Source organism: Serinus canaria, chromosome 1A, assembly GCF_022539315.1.
Source record: "Serinus canaria isolate serCan28SL12 chromosome 1A, serCan2020, whole genome shotgun sequence".
Lineage (NCBI taxonomy): Eukaryota > Metazoa > Chordata > Aves > Passeriformes > Fringillidae > Serinus > Serinus canaria.
The window spans coordinates 29,787,769-29,796,730 of NC_066314.1; the positions used below are offsets into that span (position 1 = coordinate 29,787,769).

General features: G+C 36.0%; 1 long non-coding RNA gene across 1 annotated transcript; it reads left to right on the forward strand.

Moving 5' to 3' along the window:
• The first annotated feature begins 1,709 nt into the window (after nt 1–1,709).
• On the forward strand, nt 1,710–8,222 carry LOC115485266 (uncharacterized). Its single transcript, XR_003946026.2, has 3 exons — nt 1,710–1,811; nt 4,472–4,577; nt 7,999–8,222. It is a non-coding gene; the product is annotated as an uncharacterized LOC115485266 (long non-coding RNA).
• Nucleotides 8,223–8,962: the final 740 nt, after the last annotated feature.

The window sequence follows — 8,962 nt, forward strand, 5'->3', positions numbered from 1 at the left end:
CTGGATTAGATTAAACACATTTTCTCACTCAAATAATGCCATCAGACCTGTTTAAACTAGGCTAAACATACCTAAAGAACCCCTTATTTACAAAGTGCTTCACACTGGCTATGATGACATCCAAAATCAAGTACTGGTAGTTTCTAACAAAACATAGCCTAGTCAAGATGCTCTTTTAAATCAAAACCATTGTCTCATCCTTTTTTTGAAATGAAAATAACATGAGTCATAAAAAGTTTTTATGTTTCATAAAATTATATTGAGAATAATGTTTCTTAATAATGATTCTTATAATGGCATTACTTAAAACAATTAAATCAATTAGTTCAATAAAATTCTTCAACTGAACTGCAGTATTTTGACATTATGACTGATTGAGTTTACTGCCTTTGCAATTAATGAAAGATTGGTTCCTTTAGCAATTATACTCTGATTAGTCCACAGCAAGAACATTTTCCATTACTCATCCCCCACTGCTATCAAAGGGCCTTTACTCTGGGCTTTGAGTTCTGTCTTTAAACCTAAATTAACAGAATTTGTCAAAGTCCTTGCTCAGTAGAACTCTTGGAGAAAATTTGATTTTGTATTTGACCTGGGCTAAAACTTCATCAAAATAAGAAAATCCAAGAAGTAACTAGACACTAAGGCACAGGCACCTAATAACAAGTAAGTGCTAATGCTAAAAAACTGTGATAAAAAAACCCCTCTTTATTACAAAACAGCATAAAGAATCTTTTCATAGCCCAAGTAATCAAGCTTCTGTCAAAGTGAGATAATTGTCAATCAAACTTTCAATTCAAGCACAGCTGCTAAAAATCAGAGAAAAGAAGCCAGACACTTCACTCCACTTTGAGCACTAACTCTGACGTGAGTTCAGAGGCTTGGCAGCAGCTGAGACCTTGTAATTCTGTGCAGTTGTAGAAGCACTCAGAAAAAATTCTCTAAATTGGGGAGTTTTGTCTTTCTGACATTGAAAACAAATGTATTTACCATGCTGGTTAAAATGGTACTTAATGAGGAAAAAATCTGTTAGTGTATTAGCTTTTTTTTTTAAATCCCCAAAGTACTAAAAGTGGCTCTTGACTTCCAGTACACAATTAATATTTCTTTTCGTCAAATCCTATTAGTAAAGCTTTTTTTCTGGCTCAACAGATTGAATGAACATGGCAGGGAAGATTGTGAGCCCAGTGCAATGAGCAGACACCATTCCTGCAAAGGTCTCTTTACTCTGCTCTTGCCTGTTGAAAATAATCAGAAATTAAAATACAGGTATTGCTTAAACAGAGCTGTATTATATATTTATTTTGTCATCATTGGTTTCCATTTCTTTTTTCCCTCCTCAAATGTTAAAAATTGTTTAACATGGTATAAGTTTAGTTGCTTACTCTGCTTGACTCTCTTTAGTAGAGTTTGAGGTAAAATCTGGAAAACAACAATTCTCACAGGAAATTAATATTCTGCTTATATGTGCTGCATATTCATACACCACTATTGTTCATTATACTATTTTGCCAGTGTGCACAAATATCAACTAGTAATTTCATAAATCTGAAAACCACAATTCCCAAGTGATGACCGTGACCCTAGAAAAAGCCTAGAGAAAACAACCTCTTTACGAGACATACCTTGCAATAGATGTTTGTTTAGCTGGAAATCCACAAGAGCAGCTGCCCAGTGCAACAGTACATATTTGCTTCTGAATCCTTTCTCAAAGACACTATTTAAACATGCTGATGAACTGAGCTGGATTTTTCCCCACCTCCATTCCAGCAAAATAAGGAGACACAGAAGATCAAATTTGTTTTGTTATTGTAAGTAGTGCTATGTGGTAAGTGAGAAATTTACTTTCTATAGTCCTATGTAATTATGAAGGTGGGAAATGTCCATTTTCTGTATGCAATGTCTGTGTGTACTGCTCAGTGATATTTCTATTTGAAAATGAATATACTTCTATTTCTAGAAGTGTTTGTGTATAGAGCTCCTTCTTGTCCATATTTGGCTTGATGTTTAAGATATGCTACTCTAGCTTTACCACTTTGGCAAGAGGAAACACGTATTTCTTGTATTGAGACTGTAACTCCAAGCTATAGAATGTGTTTCAATATGGTTCTGATTTATGTCAAGCTGTAAACAGCTGAGATTTTTAACATGGGTTTTATGGTGTGTGCAGCTGGACTAGCTATCACCAAGTTTCCTGCAGCATCCTGAATAGGAACAGTGATAACAGAGACTTTTTCAAATGTCCCAGTTCTGTGCTAAGTTTGATGCTTTCACTTAGAGGGGAAAATTTGTGCCTCCTAAGCCAGTCATGCTTTACACTTTCTTCATGAACTCTGTTTTAGCCTTTCCTCTGCCATTTTCTGGATAAGAATCCCTTCACCCAGTGAACAACTTTAATTGGCAGAAGAAATTTCTAAAGTGCTCCTACTCTCCTTGGTTTTTGCAACCATTCTATCTCCAAAATCAAAGGAATTGGGAATGACCATAGCTGAGGTGGTGTCACTCATCTTCTCCTCCACCACTGGCCAATGGTGTAAATTGTCAGAAAGGACTTGACCCAATGTCCCTCCTACTCCACATAAATATGGGCAGCATTTATGCATGTGACAAACTTCATTCTGGCATGGAGAAAGATCTGATCTGAGGGTATACAGAGTGACACAAAAAATAAACTTTTTCAGAGTAGGAATGATATTTTCCATAGCAAAATAGAAACCAAAAGGTACAAGATGAGTCATGCTTTTAAGGTGTGTGAAGTCCTGTGATACTTGTTTCAAACAAAACCAAAAATGTCCATCAGCCACTTAGTCTTCTATTTGCTCTGTGTTTTCACTTGCTTTGGAGTTTGTAGGCAATAAATCAGAAACTAGAAACATGGGCTGAATCCTGAGATATTTATTCAGACTAAAGTCTTATGCGTGGCAAAGGTCTGTATGAGTGACCTTGTCATCCCCTAATTTTTTCTGTAAAGAGGAAATATACTAAAAAATCGTATTCCTGCAGCATCCAGCAATTTTTCTTCTCTCAGTTTCAATAATCACATTACCCACTAATTTGCTTTAAAAGAAGAAAGGTATAACTATGCTTTCTAACAAGACTTGTGGTGAGCTTGAGGAGCACAGGTTTATTCCTTAAATATCCTCTGGTTTCATAGTGGAATTTTCTGGTTCTGGCTAACTTACCTCATCTCTTCTCATCCCCTGCAATGACTTTAACAATAATTTCTGAAAAATTACTTTTAAATTTTCAGATCTGATTTCTGACTAAATTAAATTAAAAAAAAAAAAAAAAAAAGATAAAATGGGCTGTATTAGGAATCACAGGTACCTGGTAAATTAAGATAATTTTTTGATTTCTAGGAAAACAAGATGCTATAGCTTTTGTTGCAATGTTTTGAAATTTTCTATTTACTTTGAAGAAAACTTTGCCTTGAAGCAAAATGATGGTTTAATCATGAATAGAGAAACTGTCCATGGTGGCTATGAAATCCAAACTGAATCATCAAGACCAGATGGTAATCTTGACTCTTATTACCACTATTTTCAAGACCCATCAGAGGTAGTAATGTTTTAAGACCTAATCTTCAGTTTTGATGAGAAGGAAAGTGTGACAATATTTTTCTATACTTCACAATGATTTTATGAAAATCAGTTAGTGTTTGTAGAATTTTTTGATTGAATAACATGCTTAATGAAATTTCATCTTTTAATTAGATAGCTGAACTTAACGCAATATTCTTAAACATTCTTTATAAGTTTCTTAATTACGTAACTCATATATTTTTTTATTTCCTCCTTCAAACTCTGAACTCTTTAGCATGATATGATATAGCATCTGTTATTTTACACAAGGTTGTGTTTTCCATGATAGGAAAGTGAAATTCAAAATATTGACAAGATGATGAATTTTTCCCTTCTCTATACTTTACACATGTGGATAATGATAAAAATCATCATACTGTGGTGGTTTTATTTGCTTTCTGGTTCTAGTAGTTCACCTAGTAGATGAAAATCATGTGAAATTATGCACCAAGGGTGTCTGTTCCACAACTTCCAAGGCCTGGAATTTGTGTTTCTAATTTTACCCGGAATTTTCTGTCATAAGAATAAAAAAGGTAACGTCAAATAATTTTAGCCACCAATGACTGTCACTAAGAAGTTATGGATTTACCACTAAGGAAAAGTAATGAATATGTACTGATAACCTTGAAACAATTTATTGTGACTCAGAAAAGTGATACATACAACAAATGCTATTGTGCTGGTACAAATTTTTTAACCATGGACAAGATTTTTTAAAATGTCTTCCATGTATTCTGTTCTATACTTCTATCATCTCAAGGTTATACTTTGAATGTATTCTAAAGGTAATGGCCATAAGGAAGCCAGAGGTGTCAGCTAAGGGTTGGTGGGAGGTGGCTCTTAGCACATTGCTCTGGTGAACCATGCTGTTTTCCCTTGGTTTTCTCCAGAGAGCTGAGATGCTGTTTCCTGGGATCTGTTTATCTGGAAAACTCATTTGTGCCTCATCATACATGAGATGGACAGAGCTACCACGTTTTACCCTGCTGATATCACGTGAGTATTCACCTTTGAGCTGTGAAAACTTTCCAATAAAGATCCTTAAATGGTAGAACTTATTTCATTCATTCCACTCTTGCTTTGCCCGTGTTCTTTTATGCACAAGTGAAGGAAAGAGAAAAAGAAATAAACTACATGCTGATTTATTGTCTTAGAATGGTTTCTTTGTACATTAATACAATTTAAGATAATTGGTATGGAAAATATGAATACAGCATCCCAATAAAGGAATTAAAGATTACTAGTCTTCTTAGTTATAATTCTTTTGAAATGTGGGTTGGCTTGTACCTTAGTCATGTTCTACTCACAGGCACATACCACAAGAAAAGTAAAATTCACTATGTTTTGCTATTCCTTTGTTTATGTTATTGGAGAGTATTTTCAAAAATGTTTAGTGTTGCCGCTTTTGATTCTAATACTGCAATGTCAGATATTAGCTTGTTTTTGCAATGAGGGCCTCACAGCAGAAGAGTGAAAGGACATTTCTCATCTTTTAGTGCTGTACTATTTGGTTTTTGTGGGGGTCCCAGTTGTCGGTTTCTCTGGGTCCGGATTGAAGGAACTACTTGAGACAGTAGTTCATGTTTGGACTCAGGTGTTTATTATTTCTTATCAGCGGAACAGTCTCACAACCATGAGTTCTGGAGCTTTTCATTAAAAGGTACAAAATGGCCAACAGTCTCTTGTTAGAAGGTCTTTTTAGACTAAACTATTCAATTAAGAACTGACACCTAGATTATTTTCCCTTTTAACCCAATAACTGATCCCAGAGAGCCCCCAGTGTGGACCTTCCTGCCCAGTTACAGAGTGCCACCCAAACCCATGAAGAAGAAGCATGAAGAATAAACCCAGGACAACACCCTGTGCCCTCCATCTTGCCTCCATCCACAACATACTAAAAATCCCAAAACCTAAATTTCTCACCAAGTGATACACCTACACTACTCTCTATAATCTATTTCACACTTTTGTGGATTCTAGTCTACCTTGAAGTCTAGGAAACGTTCTCCATGAATGAGGGTCAAAGTCAGTGCTCCCCTGGGGGTCAGGACACCCCAGAGCAGAGAAATACTCCTGCTGCCCTGCGTTTCTGCAGTTTTGTAGAGCTTGAGGTCTATCCTATGCAGGAACTGAGCAACAAGTTGTGCAGTAACATCCAAATACCACAGCATATAAAACTTGGAGCCAATCCCCAAAACACCATCAACATTATTTCAATGATATCTGTGACTCGATTTAACATGAAAGGCCCTAATTTAAGCTGTGTGAAAGACCAATCTTCTATGGTTTATGTCAGGGCAACATCTGAAACTTATCACACTTCTCTCTTTCTGACTATTGCAGTAAATTCTCTAAAAATGACCTCCCCTTCTTGTTACAAGCTGATGATGTACATTTATGATCTGAGTTTCTCTACCCAGCCATGTTTTTCCTGAATTTTGAGGAAGATGTGTTTGTTCAGCCACACTGTTTATCCACTCATAAATGACCATCCACTCTAACTGGCTGACATGAAGCACAGAAGAAAGTGTTTCAATTAAAAGTACGGTTTTCACAAAGTCAACATGAAAGCATACATGCAAGTCCCAGGATAAAAATCAGACCTTATGGACAAGTTGGATAAACTTTTTTTTTTTTTTTTAATAGTAAATTTTGACTTTTCCACCCTGGTCCTTAAAACCTACAGTTTGAGTGAAAGCTGTAATGAAGTGAAATATGTACTTAGAAACATTTTTGTAGCAGTTTTGCTTCAAAAATATTATTATCTGTTGTAAGAGATTTTGTCAAATATAGACATTTCTCAAAAAATTTTGTTAAAAATGTAAATGAAAGGAAAACATTTAATCAGGTAAACCTAAAAACGTATACAAGAATTTTCCTGACAAACACATGGAGAAAAATATTCTCAGAAACTTACTCACTCTTTTTCAAAGCAAATGATTAGGACAGTAAATAAGGGCCAAAAAGATAAAAGTATTCAATTGCTTCCAACTAAGCACTCATTTCGTAAGTGTTAGGCTGGAACGTCACTCAAATAACTGCTCAAAAAGAATGCACTGGAGTCTACGTGTTATACTTCTGATGCCATATAGTTAAATTGAATCATTAAATACAAGAACTAAGGACCTGGTTCTCTTCTATACAGAAGTGTCTTTATGTGACTCTGGCAGTACAGATGGGCTATAAAAAAAGTGCAGTGATTAATGCCTGACTGAATGACCACTGGTACCGACTGGAACAGTGAAATGAAAACTAACCCCCAAATTTCCCTAAACATTTTTCTGAATGAGAAATACCATAACTGTAATCAAAATTCTAACTACTAAAGAGTAGAAACAAATGCATTGATTTTTTAATTTGATTTTTATGACTGAAGATTGATGCTGTGCTAAAAATACACTGGAAGAGTATAAAGGACTTCTGTGGATTTGGTTAGGAATAGCTGTCTTTGTTTTTTGGCCAAGTCATTACAGGAAAACAAGTATTTTTCATAGAAATGCTGACATAACTTTACTAATAGCACCTTTAGCAGAGGTTGTTACAATGTGTATTTACTCAGGTACAGGATTAAATAAGAGATGTGAACTCACCATAGCAACCCCTGCATCACATTGCAGATATGCTGCTTCTAAGATACGGCAAATGTTTCCAAAGAAATACACATGAATATGAGGTAAACATCTATCAATTCCAAATTGTGTTTCAAAAACGTTTTGCCATACAGCATAACAAAAATGCAGCATAAATTTATGCTCTGTAATGGATTATATTAATATATTAATTATTATTATAATTTATTTCCCCAATTCACTATAGCAAAAATAGTGACAAACACAATATTGAGGTCCTCACAAATACTGCTGTGAATTCTTGCAATCAATAGGAATCCAGGAAACTCACCTGTCTGTTTTGAACCACCTCCTGCTGATGTGCTGAGATCTTGCAATAATACTAATGTTCACCTTAAGATACTCAGCAGAATTTTGTGAAAATAATTAAAGTTGGAAGTAAATTTTCTTCCAAACAGTCTTTTGTCCCACTTTTAAACATTTTACTGTTTCCTCTTCAGTATCCCTCTGCATCTTGAATTTTATCAGCTAATGCACATCCATTCAATTTATCTTTATTTGGGTTGGCTTTCTTGTTTTGCATAAAAAACTTGTCATTGTATTTAAAAACTTACTTGTTGGTTTTTTTTTTTCCTTAAACGTTTTCACTTTCACCTTCGAACTACTTAGGCAGTAACTAAGGTGAGATCCTCATGATTATCATTACCTCTGGAAATTAGGCTTTTGCTGCTGTATCTTTCTTATACTTTACCCAACAATGGCAGAATTGACTCTTGCAAGGAAAACAAAATGATCATATTGCTTTGGGTTTTTTCTTGATATTAAGCAACCCTATTGTCTCTCCCCAGATTTCAGCTGTATAGGGGGAGCACCAATTTTCTCACATTGCTTGAGATGGCTGATAAAGAAGACAACAAGTATTCTGGACTGCCATATAAAGTTGTCTCCACACATTCTTCCATAACTGTTCAAGGTTTTGTCTCTGTGGTACAGAAATGCAGGAACCTTAAATATATTTTGAATATTTTTGGAAGCAGAAACAGAGGTTTAATAAAAACTTCAAATCATTTTATTAAGCCTGAAAACCTCATTGTCTATCTACATACCTACATTTTATCAGAAGGAAATGTATTTTTATTCTCACAAGCTAACAAGTTTGTTCATTGAGGATGTTAAAAAATCCATTTAAAAATCTACTGATAAAATGCATTCCCCCATATACAACTTATTTTTATTTCAACATCATTTCCCCATTGGTTTATCATACTTTTTCACAGAGAGTTATTTATACTTGGGGTAAGTGATGATGTACAGCCACTGAATGGTTGGTCCCTGGTGTTTCTGTGCACTGGGGCCATGCCCTGGTCCCAGGTAACCCTGGTTATGATGGGGTTCAAGGGCTCACCTTACCCATGAGCTGGGGTCCCAGTGATGCTTGGTGGAGCTCCTGCCCTGACTCTGTGTTCCCTGGGATGGTGCTTTGATCCTGGGGGGAGCTGAGGCTGGGTGCCCCAGGGCCTGGGAGAGGTGTTTGACTTGTAGTCCCACCAGGGCTGGTGGCCTCCTTCCAGATGAGCTGTGCAAACAGCTGTATTTCATCTCTGTTTTTTATTCCCTTTGCTGCCTATTGGTGCAAAACATGCAGCTGCTCAGGTGAGAAGGGGTGGTTCAGTCAGCATGGGTGAAACCCAGCCACAAAATGCCTGCCTGAGAAGTTGTGTGACAATTTCCACCTTAGCTATCAATCAAAGCTTTGCTTAAGCAGCTCACTGTGCTCAGTTTTGAGTGTCCCTTTGCTCAGCTTAGGGACAA